The sequence below is a fragment of the Schistocerca serialis genome, chromosome 8 (assembly GCF_023864345.2).
Source record: "Schistocerca serialis cubense isolate TAMUIC-IGC-003099 chromosome 8, iqSchSeri2.2, whole genome shotgun sequence".
Classification (NCBI taxonomy): Eukaryota; Metazoa; Arthropoda; class Insecta; order Orthoptera; family Acrididae; genus Schistocerca; species Schistocerca serialis.
The window spans coordinates 171,965,692-171,973,795 of NC_064645.1; the positions used below are offsets into that span (position 1 = coordinate 171,965,692).

The 8,104-nt window shown below is 43.1% G+C and overlaps 1 non-coding gene across 1 annotated transcript; it reads right to left on the reverse strand.

The window, feature by feature from the left end:
• Positions 1–7,170: 7,170 nt before the first annotated feature.
• On the reverse strand, positions 7,171–7,245 carry Trnas-cga (transfer RNA serine (anticodon CGA)). The gene has a single exon. It is a non-coding gene; the product is annotated as a tRNA-Ser (tRNA).
• Between the last annotated feature and the right edge of the window lie 859 nt (positions 7,246–8,104).

Consider the following 8,104-nt stretch of genomic DNA (forward strand, 5'->3'; position numbering starts at 1 on the left):
ATGGCAGGTAAAATGGATGTCCGAAGCTTCTGAAGGTACACCTCACCGGTAACTCTGCCGTCAAAGAAGAATGGCCCAATCAAGCCCCGGTAAGACATCCCACACCTCACATTTACTCCTTGCAAAATCACGGTTTTGGGTTTTCGGCGGCCCACTAGATGCAACTGTGGCGATTTACTGTACCATTGAGTTAGAACTGTGCCTCATCAGACCACACAATCATCTCTGAAAACTCCTCGTCGTTGCGCACCGTGTTAATAAACCACTCGCAGTACTCCATTCTACGACATGGGTCGTCGTCGTTCACCGCGTGTAGCAATCGTGGGATGTAGCACTTCCACTTTTCTGACTTCAAAATTTGCCGAACAATTGAGCGACTCACTCCAGTTTCAGGACCACACTGTCTCACAGACTTATGTGGTGAGCGAGTGAATTGTTGTAACACACGACGGGAGTTAGTTGGATTTGTTACTGTTACAGGTCGTCCAGATCGTTGTTTGTGTACATCTTTAACACAGCCTTCGGCTTCAAATTTGTCTCGAATGCGACGAATCGTTAAACGTGTCGATGGCTCTGTTTGATACTCATATCACCATTGCCGTTGAACCTCATTAATGTTTTCGTACTTAAAATACCACTTCAAAACTGTCTTCCTTTCATCGAATGGCTCTGAGCACTATGGGACTAAACATCTATGGTCATCAGTCCCCTAGAACTTAGAACTACTTAAATCTAACTAACCTATGGACATCACACAACACCCAGCCATCACGAGGCAGAGAAAATCCCTGACCCCGCCGGGAATCGAACCCGGGAACCCGAGCGTGGGAAGCGAGAACGCTACCGCACGACCACGAGATGCGGACCTTCCTTTCATCGAATGAAAGCCTTGCGCCAGCCATGTTTACTCGAGTAACTAGGAGCAACTACGAACAAAACACTGACTATCTGGCGATTGTCATCTGACAAAACAACAATGCAATACAACGCTTGTGGGGCGATTACCGGAACAACAAACTATTACACTACGAAAGATGAGACAACTCCGTCAATTAGTTTGCCAATTATGGACTTTTAAACAGTGGATACATTTTTTTGGACTACACAGTATATACGCATTTCAGTACTGTGTTGCAGCCTTTTCCAAACAGCAGTTAAGGGGCTAATTGGGTTCGAGCAGAGAAGAGTGGAATGAACCAAGTAATGCCGGTAGCTGAGCGCTGAGTTCCCGGCAGTGACCACCACGATCCAATAACCCACGCTGACACAAGCACACTCCGCAACGTGGCTGCTTCTATGTTTCAGTCTACTACTTCAGGGCAATGACCACGCCTCCGGCTACTGTCTACCCTTTAGGAAGTTTTCTTACTAGCAATAAAGTTAGACTATACAAATGAATGGGACAGAGACACTTTTTCCATAAGATCAGTCTTTCGACCAGTATTTAAACCCCCATAGGGCCAGTCAGTTGTCATCTAATAGGCGTGAGTATGACATGACGCTCACTCTTTGTCAGAGAACGCCGTTAGTAAGATGTGGCTGCCATCACCTTAGCCAGACCCTAAACCCACGACCACTACTGACCAACCACGTACTTGGAAGCCCTACACTCTGTCGGCACCTCGAGCCTCCATCACCGGTATCGAGCCACCTTCGCATTTCCAGGGATCGCAATGAAGTCTCCGTAGCCCTATGTCACTGAGAGATGACAGAGCCTGCCCACACATTTTCTCTGTAGCAGCCGTGGACGCTACAGTCAGCTGGCTCGTGGGCTGGTTACTCGAAACGTCACCAGAGACCTGATGTTGCAGTGGCGTTGCTGGGTAGTCTGTACCGCTGACGAGGTCGCCACTATGAAAACAACCAGTTGGAGAGGCCGTATTGGTGTACTTGGACGCTCTCGCCAGCCAACACTGGCAGTATCTAAAAATGTGAATCTTAAACAATAAAGAGAATTCGTATACGTGAGTTGCTTTCTGATTCGTCAACATCCCTCTTTGGTATAGCCATTGCGACACCTACTAACTTGTTTCAAGGAGGACATTATTCCGGCAAGCTGTGTTTAAAATATTTTATTTGTAAATGAAGTACAACACAGCTTGCTGGAGTGATGCTCCCCTTCGAATTTAAGGAGGTGGTGATGTTTCGCAGAGGAAAAAGATATTACATTGTGGTAGGTGAAAAGTATAAAATACAGCATAAGGATAGGGGAAGATGGCGGGCGAAGGAGGAGAGGGAAGGAGAACAATAACAAGGAGAAGGGAAAGAAGTAGGTCGGAAAGAAGAAGGGAAAGGATTAGTGGTCACTGACAGAATGGGAAGATGTGGAGATGTATGAAAGGAAATCATGTGGAGATTCATTCTGGACCATATTGGGCAACAGTTCAAAACGAACTGCTTCTCCTCACTACGGAGACATTTGGTCCTTGTTTATGGTTATTAGATGGACCCACTCATCTTATGTCAAGTGAGGCGACGCAGATGTGAAGAGTATACTCTGCTTTGTTGCTTCATTTGTTATCTCTTTACACTGATCAACAGTGGTGCTATGGAAAAGCGGTGGCATAATTGTTGCCAACAATGTGGCTTTAGACTGCTTGCTTTTCCATGTTTTGATTTTTACCATACAAAAATAATCTTTTATATTTCTATTTCGTTGTTGTTTAGATTTCGTTTTTTATTAAACAAGCACATGAACACTACATAATTTTGTAACCGGTTTCGATCAGGCAGTGGTTAACTCTTGGCTAGAATCGCGTTTCAAATAGTAGCGTTGTCAGTCAGTCTTCAAGATGATATATATATATCCGTTTAACAACAAGGAACTTAAGAAATGTGTACTTTATATTACAAAGTCGTGTTGATCATTAGTAACGAGTAAACAAGTAAGCAGCGACGAGGATTAAAAAGAAAAAAGAAAAGAAAAAAATAGCGGTGTGCTGTAGGCTGGGCAGTCGTAAGGGGCTGAGAAGTAAATTCCACGAGCGCCAGTTATTCTACTTACGAAAGTATATATTCTGCCAGCAATAATAATGAATCAGTAATCCTTTTATAGAAGACCATCAAAAATTGTTACCAGTTGTCACTGTCGCGTTATAAACGATACAGGGATGGTATCCAAAATGAACCCTCATTGCCCCTATTTGCAATATTGTTGCTCCACAGTAGTATTATATTAAAAAAAGACAAAATTTTCGCCTGGCGATTGTCTGTAGTATGATATTCAGTTCAGTTCGTTATCTGTTTCGGCTTGTAAATGGTTCAAATGGCTCTGAGCACTACGGGACTTAACTTCTGAGGCCATCAGTCTCCTAGAACTTACAACTACTTAAACCTGATTAACCTAAGGACATTACACGCATCCATGCCCCAGGCAGGATTCGAACACGCGACCGTAGCGGTCGCGCGGTTCCATATTGTAGCGCCTAGAACCGCTCGTCATCACGTCCGGCGGTTCGGCTTGCAGCTATTTTGAAATAATTGGGGAAGCACATTAGCCCAGATTACAGACTATAACGGAACAACTGATTTTTCAAATATGCAACATTATGAGTACTTCATTTCAGTACCGTTTCAAACAGCCAGCAAATGGAAATCAGTAATGGAGTAAATCGAATGCCTTACTACAGACAAACGGCTTGCAAAAGTGCTGTCGTTTTGTAAACATATTGCCAGTTCATCAGAGAAACTCTCGAGTCTCTGTCCTGTTAACTATTCACTTCATTTAACATTGCAATTCTACCTCCAATCTATTCTCATTCAGTCTCCTTCTCATTAGGGACTGACTTACCATTAACAATGTATTAATGACCTGTGATAAGCTCTTTCAATTGTGCTTATAAGCATAAGCATAGCTGTTAAGTAGATTTTTGTGTGACACATACTTTTTCCAGAAAAAATCCTCCTGATTTGTGCGTTCAGTTTTGGCCGAGTGCCACATTTGTAGCTATTCACAGCGCAGTAACTTTTATTGCACAGTTTATTCATAGGTAAAATGTCATAGATAGTAGACTAATTTGTGCCGTTTAGAGTAACACGAAGAAGTCTCGGAAGCTTGCCGGAAACCATTCCGCGACAACCCGTATGAGTGGTTATTTTGGGAGATTTTCATTCGAAATTTTCGCGCCCTCTTAATGCAAATATGCCGACAGAGCGCGCTCGCGCACTGGCTTTTCTGCCAATTAAAAGTTTTTGTTGGGAGGTTTAAATGGTGGAGCTGCGCCGCTGTCCTTCCGGGGCCCGTTATAAAAGCTGACCGCGCTTCCTGGCGCATTATCGCGGAACAGCTAAGTAGCTGGGCTGCAAAACAGAGCAGCATCTCCGTCGCTGCTCCGCTGTTTCCCGCTACGTCATCGACCCTCCCAGCCGCACTTCTTGTTGCTCGCCACTCGACAGAGAAATTACGCAGTTATTATTTTTTAAAAGAACCTTGTTATTTTGCGTGTAATTGCCTGCAACTTTTATGAGGCTTATTTTTTTGCGCGATTTAATGTATTTAATTACGAATTCCTTTTTGGAAAAATGTGAGTTACCTTCCCGTGGTGAAACGAGAAGCTGCAACGGGAAAAAGTATAATTTTTCATGCAATGTTCCGCATTCCGCCGGCGTCTAGCTCCAGTAAGCTTTGTAGCTGACGAACAAAGGATGTCGAACTACTGTTCTCATCTCTAAAAAGCGTTTGAGAGTTATGCTCCTTTGAACATTTTCAATTACACCAACTTATTATGCAGAGAAACGAACGCAAAATTCGTATAGCATTTTATTTGCAGACTCAGAAGATATGTTAAATCTTTCTCTTGAAATGAACATTATTTTTAATGCAGCTCGTTATAATATTTATAGTTTCCATAACTCACCAATTTAGTACTGGAAGGCAGCGTGGCTGCTAAAAATCGTAGAGGGAGACCAAGAGATGAATGTAGTATGCAGATTCAGAAAGATGTAGGTTGCAGTAGTTACTCGGAGATGAAGAGGTTTGCACAGGACAGAGTAGCGTACATCAAACCAATCTTTGGACTGAAGAGCTCAACAAAAACACACACCTCAATTACAAAACTGATATCGGCAAGAACGCCTTTTTCTTTAAAACAGTAGACATTATGTACGTCCACGATAGTTACAGGATAGAGATGAAGTGATTTGAAGAGTATGCCTATTGTCAGTTTGAAAGATGTTTTTCCATGCTGATTATCACTAGGAGATTTTCGTATGTCATCGACTGAAATTTTTGTAACACTTTCGTTACAATTTCTCGTCATTGAAAAGAACTATGAAAATTCCTACACGATGTTGGCCCATCAGCATCTGGTAGGTGGAGGTTGTAGAGAAGGAGCAGAGCGAGCACTTGTCTCCTGCTGAAATCTGCTGTACTCACTTTTTATTCACTTCTAAATTATCACTATCGTCTAGCAAAGATTGTCTGCGACTCAGCTGATCACAGTCTGCAGTATCATAGTCTATTACGGAAATAACTGTGTCAATTACTGCGCTGTGTGTATGAACCAAAGACATTACCCTATCATTGGATTCTCTCTGACTTTTACTATCCCCGTTTCCTGGATGTAATGTTAAAGACACCAATTTTCTTCTTGCTCTGGTAAAGACGAAATTAACTTATAATTGTGAATATTACATATTACAACTCGATAGTAAGAACAATAGTTGTACTGAAGGAAGAGATAAACGAGTACTCGTCTCCGAAAAATATTTAAGTGAGACTCGAAGGTGAAAATTACTCTTTCTAATTATTATAATTACTGTAGAAAGTTTCAGCTACACTACTTCGACGTGGAGATGGAGACACGCGGGGAGATTGGCGAACGAACGTGCAAACAAACACGGCGACTTTCAACGGATTCAAGAGCACATAACAAGAAGTTTACCACTGATCTTTACCAACATATTACCACACTACAAAACACATACAAGGCGACCTTAGTTTTAATGGACATTTCAGTACACCATTTGAAAATCAAGAATACATGATATTATCTATAAAGCCATAAAATTATTCGACCGGTTAGCCTTGTGGTCTAACGCACGGCTTTCCGGATTGGGAAGGAGCGCCTGGTCCCCAGCACGAATCCGCCCGGCGGAGTTGGGTCGAGGTCCGGTGAGCCAGCCAGTATGTGGATGGTTTTTATGCGGTTTTCCATCTGCCTTGGCGAATGCGGGCTGGTTCCCCTTATTCCGCCACCGTTACACTATGTCGGCGATTGCTGCCCAAACAAGTTCTCATTGGGGTTACACTCGTCTAGTGTGAGACGTTCCCTGGGGGTCCACAGGGCCGAACCGCACAATAACGCTGAAACAGTGGTTCCGTGTGGGGCGGCGGAGGGGTGAAGTGGACTGTGGTATTCGTCATGGGGTTGTGGACCACTGCGGCTGCGGCGGTGACGGAGCCTCTCCGTCGTTTCTAGGGCCCCTGGTTAACATAAAGTACATTACAAAACCATAAAATACATTAAAAATGAAAAATTTAACATCACCGAATACTCGTATGACGCAATCACTACAGATCGTAGACCTTGTTTAACCTGTTCACAGGAAATTAAGCCTAACATTTGTGCGATGACAGTTATGGCGCCGGCCGGAGTGGCCGTGCGGTTCTAGGAGCTACAGTCTGGAACCGAGCGACCGCTACGGTCGCAGGTTCGAATCCTGCCTCGGGCATGGATGTGTGTGATGTCCTTAGGTTAGTTAGGTTTAATTAGTTCTAAGTTCTAGGGGACTGATGACCTCCGAAGTTAAGTCGAATATTGCTCAGAGCTATTTGAACCATTTGGACAGTTATGGCACTGTTATCCAGACGACGTGGAGATGAAAGTGAACATTTACAGGAAAGTTCGGAAATAGTGCCCTCAATCTTTTCTCAGGTTCTTGCTTCTAACTCTGTTATCGAGCTGCAAGCCGTCCAATAACTTGTGACAGGCCTGTTCGTAATGTTATTTCTGGCACGTCTGTACTGAACGTGCAATATACTCTTCATTAAAATGTCAACATTACATGCGTAATAACATGACGTACAACCAAAAAAGTTTTTAAAGATCTGAAGATGACTACCTTACTTGTGGATACCGATCAATAAAAAACAGTTTGAACGCGATCTTAGATACATAAAAATTTCATTAAAGTACTTAAAGCTTGAAACTTCCTGGCAGATTAAAACTGTGCGCCCGACCGAGACTCGAACTCGGGACCTTTGCCTTTCGCGGGCAATTGCTCTACCAACTGAGCTACCGAAGCACGACTCACGCCCGGTACTCACAGCTTTACTTCTGCCAGTACCTCGTGCTTCGGTAGCTCAGTTGGTAGAGCACTTGCCCGCGAAAGGCAAAGGTCCCGAGTTCCAGTCTCGGTCGGGCACACAGTTTTAATCTGCCAGGAAGTTTCATATCAGCGCACACTCCGCTGCAGAGTGAAAATCTCATTCTACTTAAAGCTTGTTCTTTCTCATTTCTCATTATGAGGAACTTCAATCGAAGGCGTCCAACACTACGACGCACAGATTCACAGGACAACAAAACCATGGCAGCACCATACGTGTCCGTCATCCGTCACTAATTCCCTTAAGCGGGAAAAGACAGACGGTATGAAAATAATGGGCATCAGACTTTAATACGTCTTGTTTTTAATGTTTATTTCTCATTTCTCCACTTCGAAGAATATCTTCTGTCGGTAATTTTTGTTGATGACCAACAGGATTTTCTCAGTGGTCCTAACTCTGTGTCTACTTCCGTTTCAGCCTAACGTTGTGGGAATGTGAGCGAATAATTTTCATCAATGTTTTCTACTTTTATTTCATAGCTCGTTGAATATCTTAGTGTAATTATATGAGAATATAATTAGTTTTTTCATAGCTCGTTGAATATCTTGGTTTAATTATATGAGAATATAATTTCAGATCATTGAATAGAAAGGGTGACATCGACATCATATTAATAACATGGAAATAATTTTTTTTTAGCAGTGGTTGGAAGGTTTGGAGAACGCCTGCGCATACTCAGCCGCTGTGAGTAAGGTGGCCGAGCTGTGTGACAAGCACATGGTCACAGCAGAAGTGAAGGACGCCCAGACAAAGTGGATTGTAGTAAGTGTATACACT